General features: G+C 45.5%; 1 pseudogene; it reads right to left on the reverse strand.

Annotated features, from left to right (window-relative positions):
• Positions 1 to 20098, reverse strand: part of LOC138492855 (galactosylgalactosylxylosylprotein 3-beta-glucuronosyltransferase 1-like) — an 87163-nt pseudogene that overhangs the window by 14640 nt on the left and 52425 nt on the right.

Below are 20098 nucleotides of genomic sequence, written 5' to 3' on the forward strand. Positions count from 1 at the left end.
TCTGATGGCCATTAGGACCAGAGGTAATCGGATATCCCAACTCGGCCCAGAATCTGCCACAAACTTCTTTAATATGCTCACAATTGTCCGGTTATATCTCTCTACTGCCCCAGAAGAAGCTGGTCTATAAGCAATATGCAGCTTTCTCTTGACCCCCAGTATCTCCCACATCTTTGTCATTACTTCACTGGTGAAGTGGCTACCTCTGTCTGACTCAATCCTTTGAGGTAGACCAAAACGGGAAAAGATGTGGTTAATCATCAAGGCAGCTGCAGTTTCTGCCTTGCAATTTGGGGCTGGGAGACATTCCACCCACTTGGTAAACAAGCATGTGACGGTCAACATGTACTTATTCCCCCTAGCCGAGCGAATCACAGGGCCTACAAAGTCGATTTGTAAATCTGACCATGGCAGGGTCATCCCCCTCTTTTGTAAAGGCGCCCGGTGCGTGAGGGATGATGGCTGAAATTGTGCACACACAAGACACCCCTTCAAATATTGGTTGAGGTCCTGCCCCATGTGTGGCCAGTATGCAACCTCTCTTAAGATTTCCAATGTTGTGTGAAACCCCCTATGACCGGCGGTGGCCGCATCATGGGCGTGACTTAACATCAGGCTTCGGAATGAGGTAGGAACCACCCACTGATCGTGGCCAGCTTTGGATTTCCTTACCAGCAAACCGTCTTGGATTCGGAACATTTTTGGACATTTCATCAACACTCTTAGGTCCTCTTTCCCAATGTAATCGGTATCCGTCAGGGGAAAGTTCTCAGGGTCCTCAAGGTGCTGGTAAAATTTACCAATAATTGGATCCCCCTTCTGAGCGGTAATCAAATCAGCATCAGGGGTCTCCTTACTCCATTGTGCAATTGAAAGGTCGTTGTGAGCATTGGTCTGGGACCTAGTGATAGCAGTGACCTGGATTTCCCCCAATAGGGACTCAATCTCAATTAGATCCCCTTGGATGGCCCCGGTTTTGGCCAGCTGATCAGCTAAGTCATTTCCAGTTTTGTCTGGTCCCTCTACTTTGGAATGACCCTTGATCTTTTTCCAATAGATGGTCATCCCATTCGATGTGACCAGATCATCAATGTTTTGGATCAACTTCCCATGTTTCAAGGGTTTGTTGTTAGCACATAACATGCCTCTGGTTTTCCAATTAACCAGGTGCTCCACGAACCCGTTCCGTACATAATCCGAATCTGTGATTATGACCAGTTCGTGGAGTTGATGCTGGACAGCAGTGAGGATGGCCTGATGCACAGCCATCAATTCTGCCACCTGACTACTTCGGGGACCAATTTTGTATCCAGCGGAGGGTTCTGGGGACTCATTCACCCATGCATTCCCTACGCCGGCCACCAGTTCTTTCTCCCCGTTGTTGTCGACATGGTAAGAGCATCCATCCACATACACAGTGGGCATTCCCTCACACTTGTCTTCTTCAAAGACTTTGTGGGGGGAATTAAGGTATGCCTCCATGTTGTCCTTTATTTTTAGACTTTCGTCCTCGAGACAGTTTTCTCTGGCACAATCATGCAAGTCAGCCAGACCTTGCGCGAGGGGACTCTTCTTGTTTTGGCCATATCTGACCTCCACAGGAAAGCCTTGCATTGACAGAATCCAGGAAGTAATTCGGGAATTACTCACATTTCCGGCCCGGATTCTGTCACTTTGGAGATATTGCAGAGGCTGGTGTGGAGTCTCCACTATGATGTGTTCCCCCTGGATAAACGGGCGGTAATTCTTCAATGCCCACACCGTTGCCAGGAGTGCCTTCTCACAATCGTTGAATTTTTCCTCCACAGAGGATAAAGTTTTGCTCGCATAGGAGATTACTTTATTGACCTTGTCATGCTTTTGATATAATACTGCCGTCAAGCACGTATTAGAGAACCCCGTCTCCAGGAAGAACTCCTTGTTTCTGACAGGGTAAGCTAGGCAAGGCGCTTGTGAGAGGCTTCTTTTGAGTTGTTTTACTGCCTCGGCTTGTTCTGGACCCCATTCCCACTTGACCCCCCCTTCAGGAGATGAATCAGGGGTCTGGTGATCTCTGCGTAGCCCTCAATGAACTTTCTGCTGTAATTAGTCAGTCCAAGGAGGCTCCTTAGTTCCCGCAGAGTTGTGGGGTCTTTCAGTTTCTGAAGTGCTTCCACTTTCTTTTCCTGGGGACAGAGACCCTGAGGAGTAATCTCATGCCCCAAGAAATTAACACGGGTTCTACACCACTGTGCTTTCTGAAAGGAAAGTTTTGCTCCGGCGGCCCTCAACTGTGTCAGAACATAACGGATCTCTGCTATGTGTTCCTCCACAGATGAACTTTTGATGAGGACATCATCTACATAAGCCAGGTTACCCCTCGTACCCAGGTCGGGCATGGCCTTATGTAGGAAAATATTGAACTCATTACCGGAGTTAAGGTATCCGAAGGGAGTCCGGGTCCATGTGTACTGCTGGCCCCCAAAGGTAAAAGCCAGCTTGTATTGGTCCTCCCTACTGACAGGCACGGTCCAGTATCCATTGGTCAGGTCTATTGCAGTGAATACCTGTGACCCCTGAATCTGGGCCAGCCCTTGGTCAATGTAGGGAAGAGGCCATCGGGAAGTGTGGACCCGTTTGTTGAGCTCCCTGAGGTCAGCGCAGAGTCTCCACTGGCCGTTTGGCTTCAATATCCCCAGCACCGGATTATTGAAGGTGCTGTGGACTGGACGGATTATTCCCCGGGACTCAAGGTTCTTAATTATTTCAGTAAGGGACTCCATTGATGCGAGAGGCAAGCGATATTGCTTCACAAACACAGGAGTCATGCCAGGGTCCGTGGGGATTGTTGTTGTGTGGATGTCAGTACGACCACAGTCATATGAGTCTACCGCAAAGAGATCTTGGAAATCCAAGAAAACTTGTTTCAACTTTTGCTTTTGTTCCAGAGTCACACAGGCATCAGCTAGGTTGACCCTCTCTTCCACCATCTGCCTGAAGCCTGGAAAGACTTCTGGTTTGGCTATTTCCGCGGCCTCCTCCAGCTGGGTGGAGAAGTCCCTGGTCAGAGTGCTGATTTGGACCGGAGGCTTCAGGTGGGAAAGGCAGCCCTCATGGACCTGGAAAATCACCTCATCCCTCCTGAAGTCACAAGTCACATCTTCCTTACCATAGGGGCAGGAAGTGTACACCAGGAAGTTCCCCCCATGCCGGGTAAAAATCCTGTCTGGTGTTGTATTGTCCTCACTGTCACTGTCAAAACAGTCCTTGGGGATTGGTCCTAACAGTTCATTTACAAGATCAATGGAGAAATGTTGGTCATCAACCGCCATTCCAATAATGGTGCCTGCGGCTAGAGTAATACTCTTTAAGTCGCTGTTATCCACCTCTATTGGAATGGTGTCATGTTCTATGTTGACTAATGGAGTTGGGTTTACCCCCAACCCTTGCTGTTGGAGAGAAGCATTTAGATGTATGTAAGCATCAGGGTTTTTCAACTCTTGTCCCCTTTTAACTTTCACTTCCAGGGAGAATTGTCGGGTCCTTTCTGGGATGGTGACTTCCTCTTTAACCTGAATTTCAACTGCATACGGTAGCAATTGAGCTGACCTAAATGCTTTTTCTGGATCATCAAAGCCCATGGGATTATCCGCTAATCGGGACCAAGCTTTGAAGTTTATTAGGTCCAAACTAATGGCAAAGCGATTGAGAATGTCACTGCCTAAGTAAAAGGCGGCAGGGACGTCTCGCACGACCCAACAATTGTGGACTATGCTCTTGTTGCCAATGGAGATTTTGAGCATACACCTGCTTGGCAGGAGATGTTTGGAATTAGGTGCTTCCAGGTCCATTTCCCATTTGTCTATCAGTTTGAAGGTGGGAATGGCTGGATCTTTTGGGAGTTGGCGAAACATGGCTTCGCTGATGAAGCTCTTCCCGTTGTTCACACACACTCGAGCGAGAACAGGGTCCTTCCCATCATTTAACTGAACAGGGATGAACAACTGCTCTCCAATTTGCTGAATATCAGCCAGGCTTTGAGCTGATTTCACATCTTTCTGGACTATAGGAGTGGGAGTTTCTGATTGTGGATTAGTATAGAATCTCAGAGTGTTTCCTTCCAGCGTGGAGTACCACTTTAGACTGGAAGGAAGGTTGATTTTCAGAAATAGAGAGGACCCCCCATCACCAGTCTGTTGTCCTACTGCTATTACTGTCACGTCTGGAATTTGGTTGTTCTGGAAGTGAAATTCTACTTGGTCAGATTTTTGTTCAACCATGTGGCATGTGCCGTTTAAACTAACATGGTTGACACTCTGTTTTAATTTTATTGGTCGGCTAGTCTGGGTCCAGAGGACCTTGTTTACACAATCTATTAGGGGTGACAACCTTCTCAGGAGGTCATTCCCTAGTAAACAAGGGGTGCCCTCTGGGGTCACAACTATGACCGGGTGTTTCAACTTATGTCGCCCAATTTTAATGTCCAAGTCTGCAGTCCCCTCAACGGGAATTTCCTTCCCGTCAAAGTTCTGTAGTTGTCCCGGAAGAGAGGTGAGAGGAATTTGGTAATTCTCTCCCCTTCCTGCATTCAGTTCGTCAAAGGCCCTTCTGGACAGAAGGGTAGCTTGAGATCCAGTGTCCACCAGTGCCGAGATTGTACCCTGCCCCTGTACTTGTACCGGGGCATAATATCTTCCCTCCTTCTCCTCAAGGGGGCACAGATAATGTACATTTTTGGACAACTGGTGGGCTAACTTTCTGGTTTTGGACATCGATAGCGAAGAGATTTGGGCAGAATTCTGTGGAGAGTCTTGGGAATCTGAAAGAAAAAGTTGGCAACTGGAGATCAGAGCCATTGTGGGTTCCCCTGGTTCCGGTTCTGGGCTGCCCCCCCCTTTTTGGAGGCAGTCCCCAGGATGGGTTTGAACCAGGGGATTTTCTTGCTGTTGGTTCTGGGATGAGATGGTGGGCGGCGGTAGCTCAGTCTCCACATCTCCCCAGTCTGGATTTGCATCCCTAGGGACCCATTTTTCTTTGGGAGGAGTTCCCCCCTCTCTGAAGGAGAAGATCCTTTTCCCAGGATCCTCTGAGGATCCCTCTCCCTCAAATTGGAAGATCTGTACCTCCTCCTCAAACTGAGTCTGTTTGGGTCTTTTGTTTCTCCTACCCCCCCTCTGCTCCTTAGGAGGCAGACTTTCAGGGGCAAGAGATTTTGTTTCCGGTTCCTGGGTTTCCAGGGGCTGTTTACAAGTGAGGAAGGAAGCTTCCTCCAAGGCTTTACACCCCCTTCCCTTTGTGCCTCCTCCCTGGGAACCGGTTTGTTATCGGGGTGCTGCCCCCGTCATTGTTCTGGAGCACCAGGTCCAGAGTTGGGTGCGTTCTGCGCCGGCATGCTGATCTGAGGGTTCTGCTGCGCCCTCAGTATATGACCCATATCCCGCGCCATGTTTTGAACCTGGCGCTCTAACTGGGAAACCCGCTCAGGCTGATACGGGGCCCTGTTTTCTCCCCTGGGCTGATCCCGGGAAGGGTAGCTGTCCCTCCTCTGGTAATACCCCGGGTTGGGAAGATTTGGGTACCCCTCCACCCTTGGCCTCCCCTCTCCCGGATTCAGTGGTCTGGGCTCAGGGAATTGGGGAAAGAAGGATGGATGGTTTTGGGGCTGGAAGTCGGGTGGATATCTGGGGAAAAAGTTCTGCCCAGGGTTTGGTAAATTTCTGCCCTCCTGTGGGAAGTTTGGAGGGAAGTTCCCTGGGTTAGGTGCTTGTCTGGATCCCCCCCCTTGGGCTGGAGGAGTCCACACATAACCCAGGATGGGTCGATTTCCCTTGTAACGGGGACTTACATAATCAGGAGGGCGAGGGACCCCATTTGTGGGGCTGCCTCCTTGGCTCCCTGTCTGTGACTGACCCGAGGACCTCCTGGGCCTAGCATTATTAGGTGCAGGCAGGTTTTTAGGTCCCCCCATCTCCAAATCCAAAACGGGGGTGACCTTTACCTCTGCCACCTTTGCAGCAGCAGGAGTGCTGTTGGCTTTGGGGTTTTTCTGGGCATTACTTTTGCTATCTACCGGTTTCTGCACCTCATAGATCCGGGTAGCCTGTTCAATGACCCAGTCTAAAGATCTTTTCTCGTGAAAATCCCTCACGAGCTGGGTCATGATATATTTGGGCAAGGCATGGAAAAACGTATTTATGAACTCTCTACTATCTGTGCGCACCCTTCTTGTGGTCTGTGCAAAAGCCCGCTTTAACTCCTGCACAAATTCTTGTGGGGCCTGATCCTCCCCACATTGCAAATTGTAGGCTGCCTTGCGAGCCTCTTGAGGATTTCTGTGAACAGAAAAATGTTTCAGGATGGCCGCCTTATAGGTGGACCATCTTAAATGATTTTGGTCCTCCAGCCCCGCAAAGAAACTGGAGTATTCCGGGGAGAAGGTCCACTTTACATATTGAATGCAGCTTTGGCTGTCCTTCAAATGGAAAGTCTCCATCATTTGTTCAAACAACTCTAAGTGCTCCCAAACAGAATACTTAGCGTTCTTATGGTAAGGCGTGATGACGCTCCTGATCGCCTTAATCTGCTTTAAGGGGTCCTTAAGCAAGGCCCTTTTTGCCTTATTGGCCTTTTTGGTTCGGGTAACCCTTGTCCATTCTTCCTCGGACTCAGAGGCACTGCTCCCAGAGGTTCCCGTCTGTTCTTCCAGGTTTTCCCGGATTCTGCGAGCCTGGGAATGGCTGGCAGAATGTGGGGACCTGGTCTCCTGTGTCCTGCGCAGTTCAGAGGAGTCTTCAGATTCCTCCTGGCTGCCAGGATTTGATGGGTACCCCCTCCACTGACCTAACTGGGCAGAGGTTTTCAGGATGCCCTTAATGGGCCTACTCTCCTGGGGTTCCCCACTGAACTGTATTGTACTTGGGTGCCCATACCCGGATGCCCACCCCTCCATTCCTGGATGGTACTGGCCTATGAGCCCCATGCTTCTGGCTGGATAGTAATCTGCCATCCCTGTGGCCCTGTGCTCATGTGCGCCAGGGGACATGGGGGTGGCAGAGTCCAGGGACTGAGAGGTATGAGGGCCTCTGGTACTAGGGCTCCTGAGGTTATGCTCCGGAGTTTCCATTTCCCAGCGAACCTCATCTCTATCCGCCCCTGCTCCCTGTTGCAATGCAAGAGCCTGCATTTGTGCCTTCAGTTCCTCTGTTAAGGCCTTACTCGACTCTATCAGTTTCTCCTGCATCGCTACCTGTTGCTGGAGCCTATCATTGTGTTGACAGAGGGCCTCATTTTCCCTCTGTGCTTCCTGGTTGGTCCTGGAGAACTGGGCCAGTCTTTGCTGCAGGAGGGTTACCTCCTGAGCTGTGTCCCTATTGGCCTGCTCCTTTCTTGCTAGAGCATCCTCCACCCTCCTGGTGTGCTCTAGCAAGTTCTGGTTTTCTTTTTGGAGGTCACCCAGTCCCTGGTGGGCCAGGTGATTTTCTTCCATTTTCCTTTTTAAATGGCAGACTTCCTGGCCTAAGGCGTCTCTTTCCTGACTAAGAGCCTGCATTTGTGCCGCCAGGTCGTCCCTTTGCCTTTGGAAGGCACCAGCTTTCTGGCGCTCCTGATCAAACTCTGCCTGGGTATCCAGGTCTTTCAGGATCAGTTTATTGCTCTCCTCTTTCTCTCTGTCTAGTTGGATTTGCAGGGTGGCTACCTGCTCTGTGCATGCCCTGTTGAAATTGATCTGTTGCTCCAGCTTTTTCTGGCTCTGCAGTAAGGAGTCCAAACTGTCTTGGTGCTCCTTCTGCAGGGCCAGAAATCTAGTATCCTGTTCTGACTTTTCCTTTTGCAGCACATCCATATCCTCCTTTATTTTAGTAATGTACAGTCTGCTGTCATTTTCTGACTCCTGGCTCCTCTGCAGCCTCTGCTCAGAAGAGTCCAGATCAGATTGGACCTTCTGTAATGCCATCTGTTGCCTATTTGCCAGATTTTGGCTTTCAGCACATCTATCCTGCATGTCTCCCATATATAGGTACAGGTATGCTGCTATCCTGGCGATCTTATTGTGTTCCTCTTTGGCTTTAGGAGCCATATATAGTTCACTCAGGGCCAAATGTAAGGGACCCTGATCTCTATATATATCTGACCCTGTTTCAGTGACCTGTTGTGTGATGGCCTGCAACCACACATCCTGGCCCTGTTCGGTCCATTCACCTCTCACAAATAGCTTATGCAAGAGGTGCTCTCTGGCTATTTTCATGTCTACTAAGGTCGTCATTCTAGAGATTGGTCTCTGTCCTGACTTACAGAAGTTAGTATTTTATTTTTGCAGAACAGAACTTTTCTTGGAGTGTCCCTTTTGAGGAATGCTTCACAGCGTAATGCAGCGTGGTGATCCGACCGGGTGTATGTATCCCGTCAGTTAGCACACTGTATTAAGCTGCACAACTGGTAAATCTAACCCAACGTCTCGGCTCGAGCCCCCACTTTGTAAGAGGATTCAATTCAGCACTACAGCCAAGTTAACGCCTAGTCTAGAATACTGAATGAAAACCCTTATTGATATATCTTTAGGTCCAGTTCATGCGTTCTGGATGACTACCCTTGTATAACACCCCTCTCTTGGAATCCCCCTGACCCCACTGAGCCAAGAAGTAATTCTGTTTTGCAAGTTTAAAAGGTTTATTTGATAAATTAAAATATATATCACACTTTTTAATAAATTAATAATTGAATATCACACTTAATCTGATATGGTAAATATTAACAACGGAGAATCTGGCACTAGCACACTTCTTTAATCACTAATGGGTTGACATGAAATGGATAAGGTAGCACACTGGTAAATAGGAACAAAAGTATAATGTGGTAGAGGATGCTTTATGTAGGCTCAGGTGGATGCAATATTCAATGAATGCAGTACAGAAAATACGCAATATGATTTCAACCAAACAATGTAATCACTTTTCTCTGGCTACTCCCCTCCCCCCCTTGATGCAAGGCAAGGAAATGGAAGGAAAACACACAGTTCTCAGAAATGCAATCAACTGTAATTCAGTTCAATCCAGCAAGCTTAAACAGAAGTTTGAAAACACAGGCAAATGCTTTGATAGGTGCTAGCAATGAATGAGAAATATGCTGGAAACGCTCTTAATTCCCTTTTAGAGGTTCAGGATGAGTGGTATCTAGTTAATATTAGTCCAGGCTCACACTAGCAATGATGCAGGGATAGTTAGCAGGTTAAACGAATTTCTGGCAAATGAAATCAGGCAGCAGCAGTTTTTTTACATGTGAAGAAATTGCAAATCGCGGCAAAATTTGCGGATGCGCCGAGCGCTATTACAAAGGAACCGCAAGGACTATCTCTACCGTTTTGGGGTCCTAGGAAAGCCTGGGATCTCAGCTTCCAAATGAAAGTTATTGCAAGTCTCTAGCCCAAACGGTTGCGGAGATATGAGTAATTTAGTAAAGGTCGTTTTTGGTTTTGTAAATTTTAAACGCACACTTTTTCAAAATGACAAATTTTACTAGAAATGACAGGTGACAGATAGGAGGCAGTTCTACTTAGGTTAAATAGATTGAATTAGATGAATTTAAACTAAGAGATGTGTTCTGAGTTTTGCTAAGTACTCACAAGAGATTTTGAACAGGACAGCGACTTGGTCACGATCTTCAGTCTGGTCAGGTCTTTCCGGATTCTGCTCACAGCGCCTGGTCTGGTCTCGGCTAGGCACAGCACTGCTTTCTCTCTGGTCTGGTCTCTGCTAGGCACAGCACTGCTTTCTCTCTGGTCTGGTCTCTGCTAGGCACAGCACTGCTTTCTCTCTGGTCTGGTCTCTGCTCTGGATAGATTGAAGTCTCTAGTTTGGCTTTCTGGAGTTTGATGGAGGTAAGTATGGATTTTTCCGGCAGGGCTTCCAGCGGCAGATGAAATTGAATGTCTCTATGTGTCCTGACTCTCTGCTTTTATCTGTTTCTTGAGAATGGGTGTGTGTGTTGCATCACTAGACTTGCCCCTCTCATTCGTCATTGGTCAGGCTTCCATTCCTCCGCTTGATTGGCAAACTGAACTGTGAGTCAGATTGATGTCATTTTATGATCTCTTGAAACATCCTCCCTTATCATCTGTGCACCCAAATATATATATGATCAAAATCCATACTTCAGAGTTACACAGTTGTTTGAAATTACATATACATGGTGTGGCTGAATTTAGCCATGTCTATGTCCAAATCTGCTCATTCTCGGAGCTTGCATTCAAAGAGTGTACATAATTGACTTTTTAACTGCTTTTTCAATTTCCGACATGGACCCAACTTTACATACATGTGTGCAGGGGGTAGGGACATTAACTGATGAAGTTTCAGATTTTTAACATGCACACATTTAGAGTAATATCCACTTTTCCGCTAAAACCCCCCTGAACATACCACCGGTTCCTACCACGTCTTAAACTGTGGGCAGAAAAATCACAAGAATTATGGTATCATTTATAAAATTTTCACATGTCCGCACTATGAATTATCCCCCTTTTTATAAAACCATATCCTTGCTGCAGGGGTGTGTCTTTTCAGGTCACATGGTACAGAAACCAGTCTTTCCAGTTTCTGCCAAGCCAGCTTGCTTCTCACAGGCAGTGCCCCTCCCAGCTTCTCCAGGAGGAAGCCACTTTTTACGACGTCTGTAATAAAAACCTTTGCCTGAGTGGAGAGGGCTTTGTTCACTCTCTGGCAGAGCACAGGAAATTCAATTATCAGATAGATGGCATATCCTTAGTGTGGGCAGCAAAAGGAACATTGGCCTGGGAACATAGTTGTGACTCAAGTTTCACTCCTGATGGGATCCGTTGCTAGGCAAAATCAAGTTCCTTAAGCCAGACCTTCAGCTAACTGGCAGGTTTTTTGTTGCTTTTTAACTTAACTTGCAATTTTACACATGCAGCTAGAATGCTGATTCTAAGTGCAAAACTATGACATTTCAACAGTTACAAAGGCATGTGACACCAAACATAGGTCACTCATTTAATCTAAACATTTTCGATTTTAGTGTCTTTAAATCCAGTGCAACTTAAACTGCTGCAATCCACAGCTCAGCCAGTCTTGTTATAAACCTTGTCTTATGATCTTCATTTCCCAGATTCTGTAGGCACACAAAACTCCATTCTGCCAATGTCTGCTGGTGTTCAGTAAATATTTTGCACATGTTGCAAGGTTTCAAATAGGCATTTTGGCTTGCCTTCAGAAACACACAGAGTGGTTTTAAAACGCCGGCTTTTGGATAGTGGTGAGTACTGGTACTGCACCCATTTTTGGGATTTAAGAAATGAATTCCCCACACTTCTAGGTTGCATTTGGCAATCAGCATTGCCATTCCCAATGGTTTCAGACTACTGTGCGGGTAGTCCAATGGTGGTTTTAAAGCGCTTTGAAGCTAACCGGCGCTACTGTTTTTCCTTTGGCAACCCATTTCCCTCATGGCAACCCAGCCTTTCATTCTCGCACTGGTGGGTGGCAAGTGAGGCAACCATTTTAATGTGCGCGCAAACTGCGCAGCTTTCCTGGATTTCGGCGCACATGTGGGTTTTCCGCCATCTTGAATTTCCTAAGCCCACAGCACCAAATGTTGTAGCAGGATAGCTTAAACGTGGGTCAGGACCCCCAACAACATGATAACCTGTTCAGTGGTTATTAACCACTTGAGAGTTCGCAGCCACTGCTTTTACTCACTGTGCCTTTCACAGATGGGAAATATCCATTTGCATATCAGTCTTTGTCCTGCCCAGGGGCAGTCCAGCACCGAAATACAATGGCAATTCCAATCTGAACGAGAGTACCACCAGCAACCCCATACACGTGTTTCACCCTTGTTGGGGATCATCAGTGAGGTGAAGCTGATGCCTCTCTAAGCACAGTGAGAGGGAGACCACGTCTGGTTGCCCCCAGGAGACCTAGGGTTACCAATCCCAGGTTCCTTAACAAATAGTTTAACAAAGGTAGCGGGCGCCCCTCTCTCGCAAGAACAGACATGATAACCTGTTCAGTGGTTATTAACCACTTGAGAGTTCGCAGCCACTGCTTTTACTCACTGTGCCTTTCACAGATGGGAAATATCCATTTGCATATCAGTCTTTGTCCTGCCCAGGGGCAGTCCAGCACCGAAATACAATGGCAATTCCAATCTGAACGAGAGTACCACCAGCAACCCCATACACGTGTTTCACCCTTGTTGGGGATCATCAGTGAGGTGAAGCTGATGCCTCTCTAAGCACAGTGAGAGGGAGACCACGTCTGGTTGCCCCCAGGAGACCTAGAGTTACCAATCCCAGGTTCCTTAACAAATAGTTTAACAAAGGTAGCGGGCGCCCCTCTCTCGCAAGAACAGACATGATAACCTGTTCAGTGGTTATTAACCACTTGAGAGTTCGCAGCCACTGCTTTTACTCACTGTGCCTTTCACAGATGGGAAATATCCATTTGCATATCAGTCTTTGTCCTGCCCAGGGGCAGTCCAGCACCGAAATACAATGGCAATTCCAATCTGAACGAGAGTACCACCAGCAACCCCATACACGTGTTTCACCCTTGTTGGGGATCATCAGTGAGGTGAAGCTGATGCCTCTCTAAGCACAGTGAGAGGGAGACCACGTCTGGTTGCCCCCAGGAGACCTAGGGTTACCAATCCCAGGTTCCTTAACAAATAGTTTAACAAAGGTAGCGGGCGCCCCTCTCTCGCAAGAACAGACATGATAACCTGTTCAGTGGTTATTAACCACTTGAGAGTTCGCAGCCACTGCTTTTACTCACTGTGCCTTTCACAGATGGGAAATATCCATTTGCATATCAGTCTTTGTCCTGCCCAGGGGCAGTCCAGCACCGAAATACAATGGCAATTCCAATCTGAACGAGAGTACCACCAGCAACCCCATACACGTGTTTCACCCTTGTTGGGGATCATCAGTGAGGTGAAGCTGATGCCTCTCTAAGCACAGTGAGAGGGAGACCACGTCTGGTTGCCCCCAGGAGACCTAGGGTTACCAATCCCAGGTTCCTTAACAAATAGTTTAACAAAGGTAGCGGGCGCCCCTCTCTCGCAAGAACAGACATGATAACCTGTTCAGTGGTTATTAACCACTTGAGAGTTCGCAGCCACTGCTTTTACTCACTGTGCCTTTCACAGATGGGAAATATCCATTTGCATATCAGTCTTTGTCCTGCCCAGGGGCAGTCCAGCACCGAAATACAATGGCAATTCCAATCTGAACGAGAGTACCACCAGCAACCCCATACACGTGTTTCACCCTTGTTGGGGATCATCAGTGAGGTAAAGCTGATGCCTCTCTAAGCACAGTGAGAGGGAGACCACGTCTGGTTGCCCCCAGGAGACCTAGGGTTACCAATCCCAGGTTCCTTAACAAATAGTTTAACAAAGGTAGCGGGCGCCCCTCTCTCGCAAGAACAGACATGATAACCTGTTCAGTGGTTATTAACCACTTGAGAGTTCGCAGCCACTGCTTTTACTCACTGTGCCTTTCACAGATGGGAAATATCCATTTGCATATCAGTCTTTGTCCTGCACAGGGGCAGTCCAGCACCGAAATACAATGGCAATTCCAATCTGAACGAGAGTACCACCAGCAACCCCATACACGTGTTTCACCCTTGTTGGGGATCATCAGTGAGGTGAAGCTGATGCCTCTCTAAGCACAGTGAGAGGGAGACCACGTCTGGTTGCCCCCAGGAGACCTAGGGTTACCAATCCCAGGTTCCTTAACAAATAGTTTAACAAAGGTAGCGGGCGCCCCTCTCTCGCAAGAACAGACATGATAACCTGTTCAGTGGTTATTAACCACTTGAGAGTTCGCAGCCACTGCTTTTACTCACTGTGCCTTTCACAGATGGGAAATATTCATTTGCATATCAGTCTTTGTCCTGCCCAGGGGCAGTCCAGCACCGAAATACAATGGCAATTCCAATCTGAACGAGAGTACCAGAGAGTACCACCAGCAACCCCTGGGCAGGACAAAGACTGATATGCAAATGGATATTTCCCATCTGTGAAAGGCACAGTGAGTAAAAGCAGTGGCTGCGAACTCTCAAGTGGTTAATAACCACTGAACAGGTTATCATGTCTGTTCTTGCGAGAGAGGGGCGCCCGCTACCTTTGTAAAAATATTTGTTAAGGAACCTGGGATTGGTAACCCTAGGTCTCCTGGGGGCAACCAGACGTGGTCTCCCTCTCACTGTGCTTAGAGAGGCATCAGCTTCACCTCACTGATGATCCCCAACAAGGGTGAAACACGTGTATGGGGTTGCTGGTGGTACTCTCGTTCAGATTGGAATTGCCATTGTATTTCGGTGCTGGACTGCCCCTGGGCAGGACAAAGACTGATATGCAAATGAATATTTCCCATCTGTGAAAGGCACAGTGAGTAAAAGCAGTGGCTGCGAACTCTCAAGTGGTTAATAACCACTGAACAGGTTATCATGTCTGTTCTTGCGAGAGAGGGGCGCCCGCTACCTTTGTAAAAATATTTGTTAAGGAACCTGGGATTGGTAACCCTAGGTCTCCTGGGGGCAACCAGACGTGGTCTCCCTCTCACTGTGCTTAGAGAGGCATCAGCTTCACCTCACTGATGATCCCCAACAAGGGTGAAACACGTGTATGGGGTTGCTGGTGGTACTCTCGTTCAGATTGGAATTGCCATTGTATTTCGGTGCTGGACTGCCCCTGGGCAGGACAAAGACTGATATGCAAATGGATATTTCCCATCTGTGAAAGGCACAGTGAGTAAAAGCAGTGGCTGCGAACTCTCAAGTGGTTAATAACCACTGAACAGGTTATCATGTCTGTTCTTGCGAGAGAGGGGCGCCCGCTACCTTTGTAAAAATAATTATCAGAGTATGGGCCATAGTTTTCAAGATCTCCAATGGTTCATTCTCAAAAATATTCAAGGTAGTAATCAAGTAACCATCAACAAAATTATTATTTTTTAGATTTTTATTTTTCAGCTCAGTAATCCCAAAGTAGATACAGAAGGGAAAAACAAATGGATTTCCAGTGCATTAACCAAGCAGGCATTATCTCAGTGCGTAGCACAGTACAAATGTTTCAATTGGGATAGTTGGTATGCTCATCACTTAGTTTATACATTTCGCTGTACAATTTAGTCTTTAGCCAGATTCTGAACTGTCCCCAAATATCTTTAGGTCGGAACATATGCAGAGTCAGTTATATTTATAGTTCTTCATTTTCATTCACCCAAGTGAAGTCCTTCAACCATTCTTGTGTAGACAGAGGGTAGCTAGCTTTCCATTTACGAGTGTACATCTTTCTGCTATTATATTACACACAATTAGAAAGGTTCTGGTTTTGTTTTCCAGTGGGTCTTGCCACTTCCCAAATTGTGTGGACATTGGAGTAGCATCTAGGTGCCTTCCAATTATTTTGGATATTACTTTGTATATATGTGTTCAACAGTGTGACAAATTCGGGCAGGACCAGAACATGTGTAGGCATCCTGTTTCCGTTGCCCCACATCTCGGACAAAGACTGTTATGATCAGGGAATGTTGTCTTAAGTCTGTATGGCGTAAAATGTAGCATATGTAATATTTTATACTGAATTAACTTCAGTCGGCCATTCATGGAGACTGACGTAGTGAACCAACACATTTCCCCTCCATTGTGCATCCTTTATTTCTTGCATCAACAACATTCTACTTCATTTAGAACAACAACTTAGTTACTTGGCATAAAGTCATATCTTTGGTCTGAATGAAAACATTGAGTGGCATAATGTTATATATTAAAGTCTTGGCAAGTTTTCTCATTTCTGCTTTTCATATTGTAAAAATAACAAGTTGATCAGGGTGACCAAACAAAACTAACACCGTCTAGTGTTCATTGAGTCATAAAATACAAGTCATTATTTTTGGTTAAATAAATCAATTTGAGTTTTAACCGAGTTGGGGTCATTGACAAGACCCTTGTGGAACACTACACTGCAAAAAAAAATACCAACCTGGATTTAAGATGGTTTATTCTGCAGAAGATGGCCCACAGAAAAGAGGGGGCGACGTTAACAAACCTCTTACTAGATTAGATCAGTGCATTGCTTAGACACAGTAAAAAACGTCCTCAAAATTACTGTGGAGTGGAAAAATGTTATGTTGTCATAGTCCAACCACGTCCATCATGAATACTGAACCCTCATGAATACACAACAACCAATGGAACTCGGCACATACCACCGGATTCCTTTGACTGAGGACTGAAATCCCCAGGCTTTGGTCTCACTCATGGTGGTGGGCGGGGTCGTGTACCGGGTCTGATAAAAATATGTACATACATGCAAGGTAGAAACTTTTTTGTATATCCTCTAGCAATACGGCTCTGAGTTGATCCCACAGAGTGTACTCCAGTAGGGGCAGACTAAATCACGTTCTGATAAAACCACTGTTTCATGGGGATTGTATTGTGAACAGGTGCATGGAAATATGAAGATATGTATACGTTTGTCCTGGAAATGGCTTGTCGCACCCTCAAAGGGAGTCTTGCAAAGGACATTACTTCAGTGACAAGGGAGCTTTACATATGGAACCACTTCATTGATAGACCGTACAACATACAGACATTTTTAAGGGTACAGCGCTTTTCTTGGGAATCGATTCCTTGGGACACACACAAATATCAACAATGTCCATTTTAATTATTCCAGGTCTCCAGACCACATGAACATGTATACCCAGTTTTGGGAGACTGTGGGATAGCATTTGCCCATGTTAGTTCTCTTACACGATTTTCATTTTATTTGTATCTGAACTTATTACCATTATTTAAGGCATTCTGCCCTGTCTGTCAGTACAATTCTTACTTTAGACAATGTTTCTATTGGGACACACGGCATTACACATACAAGTACGGCACCGTTCCAATAAGGCCACCAAGTTAAATAGTAAATGTTTCCGTGGCAACCAAGGTTTTGCGTCTTTACAGTGAGCAGCACAGTCACAGCGCGTTCACACACACGTTATTTTTCTTTGCCGGCGGCGGGTTGTGTATTTAGATTGAACCAAGATAAGAACCCTCACTTAATCGGGTCCCTGATTTTATGGACCGATTAGTCAGGTCATCCACTGAGCACCAACTGTGAATTGTTTGGACTGCTGTGGTGTTGACACGTGAGCTCCGGTAGCAATCCACAGTCATTGGGCGCACCCTATATTCAATCATTGTGCGCACCCTATATTCAATCATTGTGCTTATTACACCTTTGCTATGCGCACTGCGATACCATAAGATATCACTTGCACTGCACAAAGCACCAACCAGCACAAGATTAAAAATGCTAGCGGATGCATTGTCTGTTGGAATTACATCATTTTTCCGCACCACATAGACACTGTGGGCACACACGGGTATGTCGAAGTATAAACTTGCTCGGTGTTTTGGCACTATATTCAGCATAAGCTAATCTCACGGTCAGTGCGTGCAGGACTGAGTACGACATTGATTATGCAAGATCAATAATGTGGGCTCAACCCGATTAGTAAAACGTTTCTGTAGTATATTACAGTGCACTACAACAATGAGAGATTCTCCCCCAGCAGTTGTTTATCACTAAACCTAACCACATGGTCTATGCAATATCTCCCGAAGTCTGGGACATATGGTAAGAGTTTAGACATACCCATTATCATTGTGAAAACAAGATAACAAGCAGAAGTAAAAACGCACTGACGACCTGAATATTTCAGCTCATTAGTGATCAAGATTTACGTCATTCTCTAATCCTGTCGATGAATAATGCACACGCATATAAATGCTCTCCTGTCGAACAATGGTGTGGACAGATGACACAGCTGTTGTTTCTCTTCTATTAGGAAGTTATGTACCCAAAATAGTTTCACCAACTCTCCTTAGAGTCTCGGGGAGTAAGAAGAACAAATCACCCAGCCTCTCATCCACTAGTTACTACGAAATTGGATATCTGACAAAATACATGTGAAATCATGCAACCACAGTAAGAAAAATGTACAGCTCAGCATGGAGGGGGCTTTTCTCTCTTTTATGAGTAATAAGCATTAAATGCTCCGTTGAGTTAATGAATCACCATCCGAACGAACATACACACTCTTACACAACTCCTCTGTTAATTATTTAACACAGAATAACAGGACTCTGTCTCCTAACGTTTTCCTTCTGTCCTGATGAAGGCCATCCATTTCTCAGCGCAATAGACTAGCTATCAATAGCCCGAAACACCTCTGTGTCGACATCCTTCTCAGTGTCTAACATAAACACTGCTACTATTGTAAATTAATTTACACCAACATTGTTCTGTTTGAACCAGATCATCTGATCCCTGAATGTCACATGGGACCTTATTTGTATGCCTGTCCAATTCAAAAAGTATGAATTGAAATATCACTGAATGATGTATGAGCATTGTACTTTCACCACTGTTTGTCCTGTTGAAATGTGTACTACTAGAAATGTATGTTTATGAAAACTTGGTTAAAACTAAAATTGATGTATTTAACCAAAAATAATTATTTAATGACTCAATGAACACTAGAGTGTCTTAGTTTTTTTTGGTCACCCTGATCAACTTGTTATTTTTACTGCTTGACCTTCCTGGGTAGATCAGGGTTTAGCCAGGGCTCTATCTCATATTACTTTTCATATTGGCCAGTATGTCACGTGAGATATAATAATCTAAATTGGAGTTTTAGTTATTTATTACAATCTTATTTGGTAATAATTATGTGTGCCATATTTGACTGTCACAAATGCTTTTTGTTTCTGAAAACACACTATTTGGAAATGCGCATGCTTTCCTTTCCCTCTTTCTTCATGATCATGCATGGGACAAAAATATGGTATTATTTTTCCTTGAATATATTGTATCCAGTGAAAAAAAAAAAAATATATATATATATATATATATATATATATATATATATATATATATATATATATATATATATATATATATATATATGTATGGGGGGTGTGTGAGGGTTATAGTTTATGCTAGGGTGATTATGGAAGAGTGAGTACAAGGAGTCTCCCCGGCATATAAATGCATTCAAAAATGTATTTTTAAAGGTGGATTTTTCAGCCGCAGGATTTTTTTGCGGCAATATTTCCACATAGAACGAAATATATGAGGTCCCGCCAGTAAATACAAGAGTCTCTTTCTCGTATCAAGGTGGCGACTGCTGGTTACAAAAAATATGAGATCTATACACGCTTAGGACATCATTACGTCTTAGACGCCATAACGTACTATCATGTGACAATAAGGGTGCCTTTTTTAAATCTCTGCATTATGCGCGCCCCTGATACCTGGAGATAATGGTATGCCCTCAGTTGGTAATGACAGAGAGAAGAGGCAGTCCACGGATAAGGTGCCTTTTCAAAAGAGCATTGTTGCGTTGATTAAAGTATTCCGGGTAGTGAAGGGGTAAGAATAGGAACATAAACCAGGCACTGTTGCTGGAATTCATTGCAACATTTATAAGATTGAGAGTCTGAGGCCAGTATTTACATATTTACAAATTACATGGAGTAGTCTGAGGGAAGCCCAGAAGGAGAGGATGGCTGGGTAGTTAGATTAGAAAGGAGGATAGAGGGATTTGGGGGACTCCTTCCATTGCTAACAGGTTGAATAGGAGCCTAGTTTTGAAGAGTTGTTCCACTGAGGAAATGGCTTTGATGGCCAGGGGACAGGGGAAGGGCATTCTAGTGGAGTGGAATTCATGAATGAATGCCACTTGAAGGGGACATGCCTCTTGGTGAAAATGTGCACTATACAACAGATGTTTGCACTTTTTCCTCATCTTTTCCAGTCTGCCCATGAGGTACACCCTCTACTGTGCAGGCACCAGAAACTGCCCTTTAATTGACTAAATGTACTTTAGATCACATGCTGGCGTGGGTGTGTTCCAGATTGAATGCCATCTTCTTTGGTGTCCAAGGAATAATTATTGGTGCCAAATGCCAGGGGTAGCTGTGGATGTATAGGTCCACTACTAGTAGAAAGTGAATTGTATGTCCTCAGTTCGTAATGTGATGTACAGAATTTTCAAAGAACTGCAGGAATGTGGTTTTTCTCACTTAAATTATATATG

Source organism: Ambystoma mexicanum, chromosome 10 (assembly GCF_040938575.1).
Source record: "Ambystoma mexicanum isolate Mex_15411 chromosome 10, UKY_AmexF1_1, whole genome shotgun sequence".
NCBI lineage: Eukaryota > Metazoa > Chordata > Amphibia > Caudata > Ambystomatidae > Ambystoma > Ambystoma mexicanum.